General features: G+C 48.8%; 1 long non-coding RNA gene across 14 annotated transcripts in view; it reads right to left on the reverse strand.

Annotated features, from left to right (window-relative positions):
* LOC112981110 (uncharacterized) overlaps window positions 1-4782 on the reverse strand; it is a 210614-nt gene extending 205832 nt beyond the window's left edge. For all 14 annotated transcript variants that reach the window (XR_010391639.1, XR_010391638.1, XR_010391635.1 and 11 more), the window contains exon 1: window positions 4669-4782. This is a non-coding gene — a long non-coding RNA (uncharacterized LOC112981110). The remainder of the gene's footprint in view (window positions 1-4668) is intronic.
* Between the last annotated feature and the right edge of the window lie 12060 nt (window positions 4783-16842).

A 16842-nucleotide genomic window follows, 5' to 3' on the forward strand; every position in this document is an offset into this window, starting at 1 on the left:
ATACAGTCTGTTCACCCTCTTATTATAGGCTATTGCCTTATGTTTAAAGCACACGATGAGGGGGGTGTGCTGAGACGCAGTAACTCCAGCGATGCAGCCCTTCCTTTCAGTTTGAGGTCTGTGGCTCAGCTGCCTGGCGAGCCAAGAAAGCAGCATCTCGGACCTCCGCAGTGCCAGGAGCTTTACAGAAGGAGGATGCACCCACTTGAGCGGCCTGGACACCCCGGCAGCTCGCAGGGTGTCGGAGCAGTAGCAGAGCCGAGGGCACCTCTGCACCAGCCCAAGGAGCATACGTACCTGCGGGGAGGATCCCGAAACGCCCCCGGGTGCCGGTTCCCCGCCGGTCCCGCCTGCAGGGCTGAGCACCCGGCGCAAAGCCAGCGGTGCGCGGCAGCACGGGGACCCGCGGGGCCAGCCCTGCGTGCGGCCCGGCGATCGCTGGAGTACCAGTGCCCTCTCCTGTCCGCCGGCGCGCTCGGGGAAAGCATCGCCGAACCAGCCCACCCAGTTTCCCATCCCCTCCGCTCTCCAGCATCAGCAGCATTTGCCCACGTTCAGAGGCTTGCAGAAAACATCTAGCTAGGCGTCTCGCTCCTAACACAAGGCAGGATTCACATGGTTGAGGAAAACAAGAAAACGCTGCAGAAAGTATTTGGACAGCAGAGAACTTTCTCTTGCGGTCCAGAAGAATTACGACTCTCTGGACCGTTTAGGAAGGAATAACCCTGAAGCCACCTAATTGCATTCAGTACAGCAGGCTTGGAGCTTTCCAGAGCACGTCTTCAGCAACATGAAGTTTTACTTTCTGTGGCTGTAGCTTCATCTCCAGCTGCTGCCAAATCTACTCACAAAGCAGGAAACAAAAGCCAAGGGAAGGCTGGTGGCAGGCCTGGAGCCAGGCAAGTTTTCGCTCACTCCATGTCTGGGCTGTATCCTACAGGTTTCACGTCGCTGCTTGATGGCGGCAGCACAGAGACTCACCTCACGCAGCATCCAAAGCAGCAGCGATGCCACAAAACGTGTCCTGCCAATTCCTTTTTCAGTTATCCCAAGGATTTCTCGGGGACAGCTCCAGTGAAGCTCCCTTCTGGTCTAACGTTATCGCCCCTCCTAAAGCACCAGAGGGAGCCAGCAGAACGAGAAAGGCTGCTTTCCGCGTGGAAAGACAGGAATACTCCCTACAGCAGCATCCCTCAGGTGCCTTAGGGTGGGCAAAAACGTTGGGTAGGCCAGGGGGCGAGGGCAGAGTTGCTATATGTCATTAAGCACAGGGAACTTTTTACTTCTGAGCCGTCACTCCCTGGAGTCATGTTACGATATGAACATTTCCATTGCAAGACTATTACAGTAAAGGTTTCTAACCCTTCTGTTTAGGCAGAAATGCCTAAAAAGTGACATTTAGTGCCTCAAAACTCAGACAAATAAAAAGAAACAAAAATTCTCAAGCATTAACGAAGCTGAGCAAGTAGGATCTTCCAGTTACTGATCTGCCCTTGCATCCTCAGCTGTTACCACGTCCTTTACACGCCACCTTCAGTGCCACCGTACAAGAGCGATCCTGGTTTTTGCCGGCTCCTCGGAGCTGCGGTCAGGAGGACAGCGAGCCTTCCTGAAGGCCAGAGCTGCTCCCGCGCTGGCAGCCCAGGACACGGCCGGGAGCCACCCCTGCCCGGCACCGGCACCAGCCCCGCTCCGGAGGTCTCCTGCTGTTACGGGGGAAAACACGCAATACAGAACTGCTGCTCCGTCTTGGACTATTAAAGGGAGCAACGCAGAGACTTCATTTGTGCAACCAACATGCTTTGTGTCGGTAGGCACATTTCAAGTGAATTTTAATGAACTTTTTCTAGGTGCTCTGAGCAGGAGGATCATACCTCCTCCCAGGCACAAGCAGCCGAGGCGGACAAACCCGGGGAGCACCGTATGGGGTTGACGGGGAGCACTTGGGAACGGACCAGCCTGCTTCGCTCTTAAGGACAGAAATGGGCAGGTAGGAGTTATTTCTTCTCTGCAGTGCACAGAAAGAGGAAGCTGTGCGGGAAAGGCTATCTCAGCATTTGGGCAAATATCTCAAAATCAGGAGGTGGGGGTTGAGCTCTCGGCTCCGCCACGCGTTGCCTGCGCTACCCTGAGCGGTCCTGCACGCCCTGTCTCAGACCCCTCCTCGCTTTCCCAGCTGAAGGAAATTGAGACGATTATGACAGATGCCCAGATCTCGTAGTGACAAGAGCCACGTCACAACTTTAAGCAGACTCTATTAAATATGTAATGCACTTTAACTTTTGCTTTTAATTTCTTATAAAAAAAGTAGTCTTGTTTTGCTTCAGCCATACAAAAACTGTATTCTTCACATAATTCATTAGCTAGGTTAATGAAGCCAACATGAATGAATTGAAAACACAGAAAATGCAAAAAGCATGCAAAATAAGCAATGTATGAACATATTCAGCACATTTCACCCTTGAAAAACTTGCAATGGCCTCAGTAACGCTGCTGCCCACCACAACCCATGGACAACGACAGGGGAGCTGCATCTCCCGGTGCAGCCACGCTCCGCTCCTGCGGGCACTGTGTCTTGGGGAAGCTAAACTGGTGCAGCTGGAACAGTACCAGTGTGACCAGCCCAAACACAGGGCTGGGTCACCCAAGGGACACTGCTTGCCCTGTGAAACACCTCACCAGCCATCCACACAGTTTGGGGCGTTTTTCACCATCACCAGGAACTGAGGTTGGCAGCAGCGAGCCAGCTGCAATTAGCAAAGGGCAACTTTTAAACAAGATATCTTTATATTTCCTTGGCCATTGCAAGCAAAATTAACACCAAAATTCACACTAAAATATTACCCTATATGTAGGCAGCAATGTTCCTATGCAGTCTCCCTAGCTTAGAAGTTGTAGTAACCTGTTTAGTACTTTAAAGTAATTCTGCTTTGTGTTTGCAAGCTGGAAATAAAAACACATCTGCTCTGTTACACACTGCCAAGTTTCCCAGCAGTTTCTTTCTATAACCCCGTTCACAAGCAGCTCCTGGGAGCAGAGACCTGGGCTGGAGCCGGCGGGGCCGCAGCTGTGCCAGGGCCAGGACTCCTGGGCGCAGAGGGAGCGCAGGCAGCCCGGCACCACGCTCCGGCCGGAGCGCAGAGCTCCTGGGACACGACGGGAGCACAAAGGACCCATGCCGTGACACCCGCGAGTTACCCACCGCTTCTCAGACCCAGATTTTTCAACTTTTTCCTGCAACGCAAATCCGTGGAACAAAACTAAGTTGTCTAAATTTGCATGCTTGCATTCAAAACATCAATATACCAGGATTTCTACAATGACAGAAATTGTGTTTCATCAGTCCCACTCCTAAGATACATTTACTACATTTACATGGCACTAATTAGGAGCAGATCTGAAATTTGCTGAAAGCTGGTCAGGAGACAGGGAAATTTACCCAAAAACGAGTTTGGTAGCTTTTAGGAAACAAAGAGGGTACTACACCAAAATATATTTAATTTTGGAAGGTACTAAGGGCTTTTCTATATCATAAGCTGGGCTGGCTGGAGTCCAGAACGAGTTTAGGACACGGCCTGACTGGCGAGCAGTTTCTATACCTGCAGTGACTTGGGGCTGCACCTCCAAGCACAAGCAGCCCTGCCGGGACACGCGCTGCAAGAGGCCATCGACAGGCTTCCATATTTGCAGTCTACTGGATCCTGGAAAGATGCACAAGGAGGGAATAATATTCTGTATTTCTGGAAAAAGAGTGCCAAAGTAAACTCTGGAGTGAAAGACTAAGTCTGGGAGCCTCCCTGTATTGACATGCACCGTTGCCAGATCAGAGAAAGCAGCTTGTTAACATCAGAAACATGCAGTTCGGGATCTTCTGGCCTGCAGCAGCGGCGGCACATGCTTGAGGACCACTTTGGGAGCTGGCTCATCCACGGCACTAGCACTGCCTCCCCGGCACAGCCCTGCCGCAGCTCCCCGTCCACCGGCGCGAGGCCAGCGTGAAGCGTGGCCGCAGGGTAGCTCTGCTGCTGGTCCAGCCCTGGCTCCCCTTGTTTAAAGCTCAGTGCCTGTGTGTCAAGGAAGATTGCTAAAGATTTCCCCCTCTGTAGGGCACAAATTTTGTTTAGCCAATGGACTTTAAAGCTCTTTATGGCCCCAAAAGCTCTATAAACTGTATAAATGAAAATAGTGTATAATACATATTATTGATACCGAAGAATCTATTCATACTAGAATTACTAGCCTCACAGCCTGCAAATTCCCTAAAGTACCTAAAAGTAGAAAGCATTTACTGACACTCAGAATAACTGATGGATTTCAGTCCACCTGTAATACTTAATCACCTCTGAAAGCTACATCCACATTAGCAAATATGGACAAAAAGGTCAGGCTCAAAGTACACTAAAATCAATACTGCTTTAAATTTCATTTGAGATGAATCTGAAAAAAAATACATTGAAAACTGCCAGCTAGACATTCTTGTAGCAACTGACTCACCTACCTTGAGCACTGCAGGACTCTGAAGAAGTGTTTCAGAGAGGAGGAAGACCTCCAACAAGAAGCCTTGAAAATGGAAGCAGCCTTGAAGTTTGCACCAAAGCATGAATTCTGCTGTGTGCAGAAGGCAAGGGAGAAACATGGGACTGTCAAAAGAAAAATCAGGAGACTTACCAACAGGAGGGCTTTCTGGTGCCTAGACTCTTCTGCTCTCTTTTCAGAGGAAAGGACATTTTCTTTCAACTTCATTTCATTCCAAAAATATGAAGGGAAATGGCGTAACTAGTCAGATCAGTAAACACTTGTATTCACTAATGTTTACTGATCGTAAGCAAAGAGTAAGACCCAAACTCTCCGTGTAAAACCGCGTAGCTCTCCCAATCTGACCCATTAAGTTGAATGCAGCATCAGAAGCAAAAACCAGTCACGCCAACGTTGCTCTGCAGTTCTTCAATCATACCTCCACTACTGAACTTACACTGATCAAGATTTGATCAACCCAACACTTCATACAAAAAACAGTAAAAGGTTGCAGCATCTTCTTGTATACAGAATTGATTTTTAGAAAATGTATGGGGGAGGGAAGAGTTACCTGCATGGCTTGCATAACTGTATAAAGCTTCCCATGAGAACATGCAAAACTATTGAAAATGTAACGTGGCTTTAGATCCAATCAGTGGTTTTCTCTACAGCCAGAAAACATTAAAAATACGCCAGTCTGCGTTCTCAGAAGTCAAAACTCAGCAGAATCGATAGGCAACAGGCCTGAAGTCCAAACAAAAATGGATTTCCTTGAAATGAGCATACACACCTCTTCTTGACACTTTGGTGGACTTTGTATGTACACTGTAGACATTATATATACACTACAGAATATAATAGTGTTGAAATTGTCTGCATTCAAAACACGAAAGTCTAGAGAAACATCTCTCCTACACATCTACAAAACCATCACCTTCCTTCTGCTTTCTCCCTGCAGAACAGGGATAGAAAACCCAGAGTGAAGAAAAACAGAGCCCTGAGTTTCATCATTAACTTTTATATACACTTTCATTGCCTTAAGATAGGCTGAACTTTAGGTTAATGGGGTTTTTGTAGTTTAAAGAAATGATGGATGAGAGCATTACAGACGGAAACATCTTTTGACCCAAATGAAATACTCCATATACGAGCCAATATGGGGCTACTGAAGCAAAAGCTATTTTCAAATGAGCCCGAGCCCGCTGTGCAGATTTGCTCCAAGCATCATGTTGAATTAAAAAGCCGCTCTCCCTGGTCCTTCACGTTAAAACGATACAACTCACCGATGAAACACCTACAGCTGGGGGAGCAAATCGGACAAGACGCCGAGCAGAGGGATCCAAGTATGTTCCACCTCGGCTGACCTCGGCCAGCCAGCACCGCGCTCCCGCGCCCCGGTCCGCCCGCGCCTGCCCTCCGCCGACAGCAGCCGCTGCCACGGGCGGGTCCGAGCTGCCACCCCAGCTCGCCGGGGACACCACCATGCCGCGCTCGGGAGGACCCACCGAGGTCAGGCGAGGACATCTGGCACGCGTGCATGCACGCGGTCACAGCTCCTGCTCCAAGGAGTTACGAGCCACGTCTGAGCTGTCCAAACAGCAGAGCTGAGCCCAGACCTGGTCTTTGAGCACTGCCCGGATCCGTTTAGGGCACACATTTCTGTAGGTGCCCAACAAACGCCCTGCTCCACACGGCAGAAGGGACAGAAAGGCAGGAGGACACCAGCATTGCTCCGCTGCGGCAAGGGGGATGCGGGGCAGCCGCAGGCAGCGTGGGGCATCGGCAGCTTTGGAAGAGGACCCTCCCGAGAACACTAACTGCGCCTTCGGGAGAATCAGCCCCCAGTCCTTCTGGCCAATAAAGTGGTGATTCTTTTTTTTCCTCCTTCCTTTTTCCCCCCAGAAAGCATGCTTGAAAAGCACCTGTGAGTCCGGCCATCCGGACACGAGGAGCCCTGTGGGAGGCAGCAGCAGCAGCTCGGGACCTCAAGAGCGGGCGCCAAGCAGCCCTCGTCCTCCGCACCGTCCCCTCCTGCCTACAGCCACCTTGGAGCCATCGGTGTCACACACACGAGATCAGCTCCGGGGAAGAGAGATGAAATTGGTCCAAAATAGTATTTTTAACCTGAACAACATGGCCCGTGTTGGGCTGCGTGACCTGGCTGATGGCGACCACCTCTGAACCATCGCAGCAGGGTGCTGGAGGACACCGGGGGCAGGGAAGGGTGCCGAGGCAGTTTCCGAGGATGTGAGGAAAGGGGAAAAATGGCAGAAAACTGGAGGTGTTCCTGAGCAAGGGGGGAGGCGGGGAGGCGCTGCTGGGAGGACACGAGAGGGGAGAGATTTGCAGGAGCAGGGTGCAAATCCGCAGCCAACTACGCTTCCTTGGTGTGACTGCTATAAATGGTTAAAAATAAAAGGCAGTTAAAAATCTGCTCACTTTATGGCTGTCATATTTCCTGTTTCAAAGTACATATGTGTTTGCAGAGGCCATTACTTCAGTCAGGAAGGTCACAGTCGTATAACCACAGAAGAAGTGCAACAGGCAGGGAGTCTGGAATATTAAATGCTTTGGTCGCCTACACCAACGGGCTGCAGAACAGCCCCGGCACCCTGTTCACTCACCTCCGCGACAGCCAGCTAGGAGTGAATTTGAGACTGCATCTAGATGTATTTAACCAGGAATTTGAGTAAAATACTAGCTGGATTTGCCTGGGTCTTTAACTCATACCAAGGTAAGCTTAGGGCAAATTCATGCAAACTCAGACAGGCTTAAGTTTAATGCAGAAAAGAGAGACGACCATTTACCAGCCTTTACAAACATGTAATCTATGAAAATGCTCCATAAAATGGAATTTGTTACACCTGAGCTGGAACTAAAAACCATTTTCCATTTTCTTTGATGTCCTTGACACAGGGTCAGAGCCATTAGTGCAGATTTTGAGTCAGGGATTTCAGCCCAAGCCCAACACCTGCTCCCTAACGACGCCCCGAAGCCCAGGCACAGACAGGCCTTTGGCTCATGCTTTCTGTGAGCACATGTAAAAACCTCTTGGATCTACAGAGGAGGACTGGTAACAAAAGCAATGAACTTTGTAAGTAAGGTGCACAAGCACCCCATTTTGCACAGCCAAACCATAAGCCACGATTAAGATCTCATGGGGAGGCAACAGAGCCAGAAATGGAGCCCAGGTCTCCAAGCACCACGCAAACGTGCCAGTCGTAAAACAACATTCCTCTGCTATTTTATATGCAGCTTTTTCCTTGGAATAATATATTGTAGTAACATACTGGATGTACGGTTACTCCGAGTGCTGCTGTGCACCCGCAGCCTGACTGCGACCGCACGACGTGCCCGGCAGGACACGCGCCCGCGCTGAACTGAGGGCGGGGAACCACCACTGACGACCCTGCGGAAGCCATTCCGGGCACGCGGACGGTTCTGCGCTTGCCGAGGATGCAGAGGGCTTTGCATCCTGGCACCCTAGATGGCAGCACGGCTCAGGGAACATCCCGGCTGCTGCGGTTCCACAGAGCGAGGGGCAGCGAGGAGCATCGCCGACGCGCACGCTGCGCCAGGCGTGCAAGGGGGAATCTGCTCTTTACGCCCATGGAAACCCTGTCTGAAAGCCTCAACTTCAAAAAACTGGCAGCCTGAGCCAAAGGTGTGCAGTGTGAGCCAAACTACGTTAATGCTTCGTAAAGGAGCCCAATGGTAAAAGCGCAGCTCGCAGTTGAGCTGCTGCCCTCCCGCTAGCGGGTCTGCGGGAGCAGGGGTGGCCTCGGCCCTGTCCCCCGCGCGCCCTTCTGTCGCTGCGGCAGCAGCCGGCACTTCGCGTAGCCGGGACAGCTGCACCACCGGGGAGAGAGCACAGCCTGGAAAAGCGAGGCCCATTTTTCTGTGCAGCCTTTTGCGAGCCAGGCCCAGATCTAAAGTCACGTCACCCGTTTCAGCAGCTCCGCACCTTCTGCCGCCGCTCCCTGGGCGCTCCTCTGCCCCCGCGGACAGCACTGCTCCACGCTCTTCCCTCACCAACGCACGGGAGAAAGCACAGCAGAGGACGGCAGAGCCGGGGCAGGGGCTCGGGGGTGGCTGCGACTGCCCCCAGCAGCACCAGCAGCATCGTGGTGTGGGCACCGGGAAGACACACACACACACCCACACACCCCACCAGGCTGGGGCCTCGCGGTGGGACCCCCGTGCCCCGGAGGCGAAGCCGGACCATTCCCGTGGCACCGGTGCGGGCTGGCCCCGCACAGCTACACGGTTCCCGCGTTTCATCAGAGACCTTCCAACAACCCAGCGAAAAACTCGCCCTAGAGCCCTACTTAAACTCCCGAGCAGGTAGATGAGAAAGCTGGAGGCGTTTCCACGTTTTTCACCTGGTTACCACGGCTAACAGCAGACGAGCGCGCTGCCCAGCCGGCCGGCGTCCACGCGGGCTGTGCCGGCATCCCGGGCGCAGGGAGGGAGCTGAGGGACCCGCCGTGCCCACCCGCAGGGACACGGACATGGACACCAGCAAGGGCAGGCGGCTCCTGCGCACACGTCGGGGAAGGCGGCCCTCTGCTCTGCTTCGCCCCGAAGCCGGCCCCGCCGCGAGAGCCGGTCGCAGCAGCAGCTGGAGCTGGTCCACAGGACTCCGCTTCCCCTGGCCCTGGGGTGCCACCGGCACAGTCAGTCATTTATTCCACAACTCATTTTGAAGGAGCACCGACATTTTACCATCAATGACTATTGACTCTTTTCCCATCTTTCATTGATCACTTGTGCCCTGTACAGAAACAAAATTCAGAGGAAAAAAGAAAAAGAAAACAACATCACTTAACATGCAACATCACTCCGGCAGACGCACCAGGAACAGCACACCCTCAAAAGCAAGATTCAGAACTAGATGCTGGATTCAGGAGCAGCAAACCCACAGGAGCACTCGGCCCCACGCCTCACTGCTGCAATGGGACCCGCCAGCCTGGACCTCCTCCGGCAGGGCTGGACCTCCGCCACGAGCCGCGCCAGCCCTCCGCACCGGGACAACGGTCCCTGCCACGCCAGGGCTGGGCTATCAGCGGGGCGGTAAGCGAGCACGCGGCAGACGGCAATACCTGACCCTTTCCAGGGCGAGCAGCAGCTAGCACCGCAGCCAAGGCGGGAGAAGTTTTTCCCTGGGGAAGTCAAGCTACCTGAAAAGCCCCTCCGTCACCTCGTCATCTGTTTCGCAGCTATCTGAAAATAGTTAACTTTGGACAAGACATGCAAAAGTTATTCTTGTACAATGAAGTAACAATTATGGGACATGTGTATCGACTCTACTGATTTATTTCAAAGTTAAACATATGGAATATACAGAATTCACAAGAAGCAACAATTTTAGTTTCGGGGGCCTGAAAAGTAGCTTTCACAGCAGCTAAAGTAGGAAAGCAAACTATCAAGACACATTTTGATTTTCACAAGAGACAGATGCCAGCTCCTTTCTAAGGATACACAAACAGCTACTAAACGAAGGGAGCGTTTCCGCTCCATGGTTCCTTTCTCATGACTGCAAAGCCCATCAGCTACCAAAGCATCGATTCCCCATCAGCTGCACAGAGGAGTAAACGGAGGCACTAAAAGGCAAAAGCACTTCCAGGAAGCAAGCGCCCTGACGAGTACGCGAGCAGTCACGTTTACCGCTGCGCTGAGCAGTCCAGCCACCGGCACACCTCACCGGCCGTCAGCCCCGCCACCGGCACACCTCACCGGCCGTCACCCCCGGCACACCTCACCGGCCGTCACCCCCGGCACCGGCACACCTCACCGGCCGTCACCCCCGCCACACCTCACCGGACGTCACCCCCACCACCGGCACACCTCACCGGCCGTCACCCCCGGCACACCTCACCGGCCGTCACCCCCGGCACCGGCACACCTCACCGGCCGTCACCCCCGCCACACCTCACCGGACGTCACCCCCACCACCGGCACACCTCACCGGCCGTCGCCCACCAGAATAAAACCCGGGGTAAAACCCGGAACGAGCAGCAGAACCGCTCCAGCGCTCAGGAGAGCCGGGATTCCTTTCTCTGAGCAGCCCATGGCATCTCATCTTTTCCCAGCCAGTTAAGTAGTATTTATGCATTCTTTTCAGAACGAGGTGCAAAAAATAGCGGTTACAACTCACCAGTAGTCCGACTGTCTCTGCTGGACAGGACGGGAGCCGGCGCTGAGGCACTGCTGCCAAGGACAGAGGCAGCAGCTAGATCACAGCACCGTCGAGTGAAAGCACCAGCAGCAGACTCCAGCAGATCGAGGGCTCCAGCACCACAGGGGATTTATGGGGCATGTTGTCTCCATATTGGATTTTCTCCTCCTCGCTCTACTTTCACACTGTAAATATTAGTGACAGCTACAGTCTACACACGGCTGGGAGGTGCCCTCTCATCCTCGCTGCTGCGGGTCTTCACCATGTGAAAAAGCTGCTTTCTGAGTCACACTCCCAAGCAGTGGAAGTTGGCACAGCTCCACAAACCAGCTGAAGATCTGGCTCCCCTTGACAGTAGTTTGATCTGTGATAGAGATGAACTTACCTAGAGGTTGCCAGCTGGATTGCTCTAAGGGGCCATATTTAGAGATAACACTTGAAAGGGCAAGTTCAAGGTGACAGCCTCCAGTAGCCTCTCCACATTCCTTTGAGAGATCCTTATTGAATCCTGAGAGTGCTTGTCAGGTAAGCTGGGAATAGCAGATGCTGGGGCTAAAGCAAACGAGGTTGGGCTAGCTCCCCTTCTGGGCAGTTACTGCGTTAACTTGGCAAACAGCTACAGCCATAGTAGCAGGACTGAAATTGCAAAAAATTCTACTGTATAATTTTTATTTTGTTTCTGACAATTATACCCCATTCTCTCTCTGCATCTGGATTGCAGTGTGTGGGGTTTTTTTCCCCCCAACCACAAGCTTTTGAAGAAAACAACTGCAAACTTTGCCTGCATCTGCTCCCTAGCAGCAGCTGCACACCAGGAGCTGGACCTCCTTCCCGAGCAACCTGGCAGGGGTGTCTGTTCCGCTGCAAGCCCCTGGCAAAGCATTTCTTCTGCTTTGCCCTTCAGCATGGGCCAGCCACAACCTACACTTTAAGCTGCTAGCGCGCAGGCAGCAAGGAAACAATATACATGCATGGAAGTAGCAGTACCGTGCGCTAGCACACGGGAATGGAAGTGCAGCTAGCCTTGTTGCCAAACCATAACTGGGAAGCACTGCATGGGCTGGCCAGCAAAAGCCACTTAACAGCCAGGAATATGATCTGTAATACACTACAAATTCCTCAGGCCAAAACTTCATTTCTGTAGTCAGAGAAGCACTTTTTTTCCTGTAAGCAATGAGATACTCTGCACAGTTCCAGCAGCAGCACTTTTTAGAGCCATGCTCCAGTGTCATCTTTTTAATTCCTTGTGTAGCTCCTGTAACTCATTATTTGACTCTGGACAGTTTGCTTTACAAAGAAGCATTTCAAAATCATCAGCAGGAATGACCTGAGTGGTTGCTTCTGCTTACTGAATGATTGGCTCTCAAATGAGGTAAAGGGATTGGACATGGCAGTTAGATAATCCCAAGGGCTCTTCGCATTCCTTGAAAGTTTGAGAAACTCATAGGTGCTTTCATATTAAATGCATCAGTCTCACCCCTCTAAAATCCCTGTGATACTTGGGCATACAGAGACACCTCCACGGAGCCTAAGCTACTTACCAAACTATGTCTTACAAACAGAGGAGGATTCTTCTCCGCAATAGTGCATTATGCCTTTACGCAGGAAGGAAGAAGTCACTTGTTTGTTCAGCTGCAAGTGATGCAGCAGGCAGAGCTGTAAAATTGCCCTTTTCTGGAAGTCCCACAAGCCACCATTTGGCCAGTAAAGCACATGCAGAACCCACCACTAACGCAGGCTGAGCTACACAGCCACTGCGGCTGAGGACTCGAGCAGCAGCGGGCAAGCCCCCATCACCTTCCCGTGCCCATTACACCACTCGCCCACCACGTACTTTTGAACAAGTTCTTCAAGACCATCTCTTCCTAATACTCCCAGTATTAGCTATCAGTATACTGCAGCGTTAACCAGGAGGGAGGTCTGCACTGGATACAGAAGAGATTAGCAGCTTCTAACCAGGGCTTCACCTCCTGGAAGGCTGCTCCAACACCCATTCTCGTGCCACGCCGAAGCGGAGCTCCAGCAGACACTCGGCCTGTCACTGGAGGCAGGCAGTTTTCAGCAGGAAGCTGGGAGGACGATGCACTTCAATCGCCTGCCACACGGTGGCAGTTTCACAGCTCAGCCCGAATGGACTCCGCTACTCCGAAGTCAATGAAACATGGAAGACAGAAGCAAGAAATGAAACCACCAAATTTGTGCCCGGTTCCTACTTTGCAGGACTGCATATCCTTAGGAAGTTCGGCAGACACAGTTTTAATAGAACAACCTTTGAGTTTCCACAAGACTACGTGCTTTATATAAAAGGAAAATTCATTAAGTTATTAAAAATGATCTACCGATCAGCAATCGTTATTTGACAGCAAGGACACTAGTCTCCCCCCATCTCCCCCAGAAAAAAACACACCCGTTCAATACAATAGCATACACTGACTCAGAGTAATCCAGGTCAGAAGGGACCTCTGGAAGTCATCTGGTCCTGACCAGGTCACCCAGGGCCATGCACGGTCCAAACATCTCCAAGGATGGAGACTCCACAGCCTCGTGGGCAACTGGAGACTAAGTTCCTTTAAAGGAAGCACCTTACCTATTATGCACAAACAGTTACCAGAAATATCTCAGCATTTCGTTTTTCCTCACAAGTAACACTGCATTTGGCACAGGGAAGCATTCCTTACGTAAAAGCAGTCATAATAGGCCAGTCATGAACAGGGAGGAAAAAAAAAATCATTCAGACATAGCTTTTAGATGCTTATGTTATAAAAGACGAAAACAAACTGAAATCTTTAACTTACAAGGTGTTCTTGGGCCTTATGTTGAGACTATAAAGCTCCACATATTTGTCCTCATGTTGCTGGCAATAAGTCCTTTTTTAAAAAAAATACACATCAACTATTGCAATTTAAATATGTTGAATTCATTTGCCCAGATATGTTCTACAAGGTTTATAAAGGAGGACATGAAAATAGAAAAACCTTTTAAAAGAGTGGGGGGGTTTCAAATAAAAAAATGTTTTTAAAGTATGGGAGGGGCAAATTACCTGTATTTGGGAAACATCTAGGCCCAAGGAAATTTGCATCCTGGGAAGACAACATCCAGAGCTGTGTTAAAGAGGCAGACATAACAGGTCCTCTCCTTGAGGAGCTCATAATGGCTTATCTGGCAGCTCATTGCTTGCAAACATATGTTAACATGATAAACTAAGCTAGCTGAATAATTATTCCAGTCCATAATCAGTTTTTAAGAAATAATCTGGACTAAATATGAAAGTGCACTATCATATGGCAGCACACAAATATTTATAATATGGCTCAGCAGCTTGCTACTTGGAAAACTACAACTGCTTTAGTCAAAGATTCAAAAATCCATTTTAGCACAGAGAAATACATCTTTAGTGATTCATATTAGTGATGACAGTTTCTCCAGGGAGAGGGGGGAAAAAGTCTCCCCCCTCCAGGAGACTGCTGCTGCTATTCCCCAGGAATTTAAACATACTCATGAAAGACAACTTGATTTTTTGAGCTGTTTTTTTTTTTTTAAACACCAGAAAAGCTTAGAGATAGGAGAAGCATACAAACTATAATTCCCTCAGTAGACAGCTGTTGGCAGAAGCTGGATTGTTCGCAGGACATTCAACACAGTCTCTAGAAGATGGCCCACCTTGGCTGGTAAGGCCACTCACCTCTAAGCACAATCCATAATTTTTTCTTTGGGGGGGGGGGAGGGGGCGGGGTTGATGTTTTTAGAGAGGATGGGAAAACAGATTTTGAGGAACAATAAAACATTTTCAAAGATAGCAGCAGTTACCTTTAGCTGTGCCTTATGAAACAGATACAGGGAGATGTAGATTTTTCTAATTTGTGACAATTTTCTCCTCAGAGCTTTAAAAATTTAGTTATTGTACTCCAAAAAAGCATATAAGGTATTAAAACCAGACAAAAGATTGCCCTGAAACATTCTAAAAAGGTCTAATATTTTTGTGATTATAATGTGGTCTGAAGAGCAGCATCAATTTACAAAGAGGCAATAAACAGTTACTAACTGTAATCAAGTCCAAGTAATTCCTCAGCTAAAAAGCAAGAGAACAAACTTGGTGTTTTCTCCCTTAGTCTCATACATTGCATTATAGGCAAGACTCCAGGAATTCACTTAAAAGTGAGAATGCTATGTTCAAAGAGCTATCAATGTTTAAGTAAAGTGATAATTACTAACCTTTGCACTTAAGCTTTTCAAAGCTGACCATACGCAGTGAGCCTGAGCATGCATGACTGCATGGCAAGAACTGGAGATGACCCTACCAGAACTCCAGTAGAAACTTAAAGATTCTTAACATGCCTACCTTAACTACAAACATTTTGTATTCTCTGCTTTGATATTTTATGAAAAGGACACTAGATGTAGAAAACAGAATTCTCATAGCTTAAGTTTCAGAACTGGAATAGCATCATGGGTTTTCTGACAAAAAGGCAACATTAGATGGTGCAAGACCATTAAAAATTCAAGTAAGGACCCCAAGATTTGTTTTCACTCATAACATACTGTTAAGTGAATACTCTGCCTATGTGATATCCAGGCCCAAATTCACATATGGTTTCTTTACACTTGAAGTTGATACAAGATAGATGAAATCCTGCAACAAAGCATGATTAAAAGTGTCCTTAGATTCCATCCTACTCAGTTGATCAGTACTTTTTACACTTAAGTCCAAGATTTCCTACAAACCAAACTGCAAGCCCAAGGCCTAGCAGCTGATAAGGTCCAGTTCCTGGTCAGTCCCCCACCACACCCCATCTCAGTCAATGAACATACAGCCCCTTATGTAAAACAAGACCAAATCAAAAAACCCTATGGCTTTGAATAAGCAAGCAGCATCACTGATCAAAATAGTCACGTAAGAAACACTGGAATCCTAATATTACCCACTCCAAAAGACTTGGTCTGCAAGTCCCTTTTAGCATATAGCTAGATGACACTTCCATATTATACAGGAGTTTGGTTTACTCAGTACTGTGATTATGGGTCTGAGACAGATTTAGTTTACTTTTGAGACTATTTAGAAGGGGATCAATGAAGAGGAAGACAGCAGAAAGCACCAGTGTTGACTACAGAGCCATCCCATCATAAGCTCATGGAAAAAGTTTCAGCCTCAAACTACCTTCATCTCAGTCCTTCTATAATAGAGTTACTTGCTCAAACAGGGAAAGCTTTGGAGACTGGTATCAAGACAGCATTACTGACAAATGCCATGCCTTCCTTACCATCATAAATAACCAAAGAAATACAATAAGCAAGCTACAATAAGGGGCAGCATTGTGGCTACCCCTGAATAACCACATCACCACCACCTGGTGTGGTGCACATGGCAGAACAAGCCAGGTGTACATTCCCTATTTCTGCCAAAATGTTACTAGCTCTAGGCTAACACTTGAAAGACTTTTACTAAAAGTCATTTAAGAATACTTACCAGCTCCCCACTGGCACATTTAACTCATTAAAATCTGAAAAAAGATAGCTTTTAGTTTAAAATATCCAGAAGAAAATCAAAAAGCTGTGAAATAAAGCTTTCCTTGGTAATTAATGTCAAAGACCTGCTAGTACATCAGGTGAATGGAAAAAAATATATATTTCCAGGCTTAGGAACACCCAAATAAGGTAAAAAGCTGCTAATTAAAGGACCCAATTTCACTCAAGTCTGAAGATGGACTTTTGGCTGCAGAGATTAGAAAGCTCTACTATTGTAGTCAGTACCACTTAACTTTTTAAATAGATTAAGTGTTACAGCTTAAGATGTTTTCATATTATTAGTAATGTTAAACTCTACAGACAAGTCCTTACATATTCAAAGGAAATATCCCAATTATTACAACCTTCATCAGTCCATTAGGAGTAGCTTGTGATACAGACCCTTGTATTAGGACAAAAAGCAAAACCACCTAGCGTACAGCTAGACTGAATAGCTACCATCAAATTACATTCTTAAGAATCCTATTCTGCAGAATCAAATAAGCCTGTTAAGTGTCAATTCATTCTAATCACATCTTCTATTTTGGGTTTACTGATGGACTGTATTTTTCAGAAACTTAAAGAACTACAAAGAAGCCTGATTAGTTGTATTTATTTTTTTTTATTAGGTTTATTATGACTTAGAG

Source organism: Dromaius novaehollandiae, chromosome 14 (genome assembly GCF_036370855.1).
Source record: "Dromaius novaehollandiae isolate bDroNov1 chromosome 14, bDroNov1.hap1, whole genome shotgun sequence".
Classification (NCBI taxonomy): Eukaryota; Metazoa; Chordata; class Aves; order Casuariiformes; family Dromaiidae; genus Dromaius; species Dromaius novaehollandiae.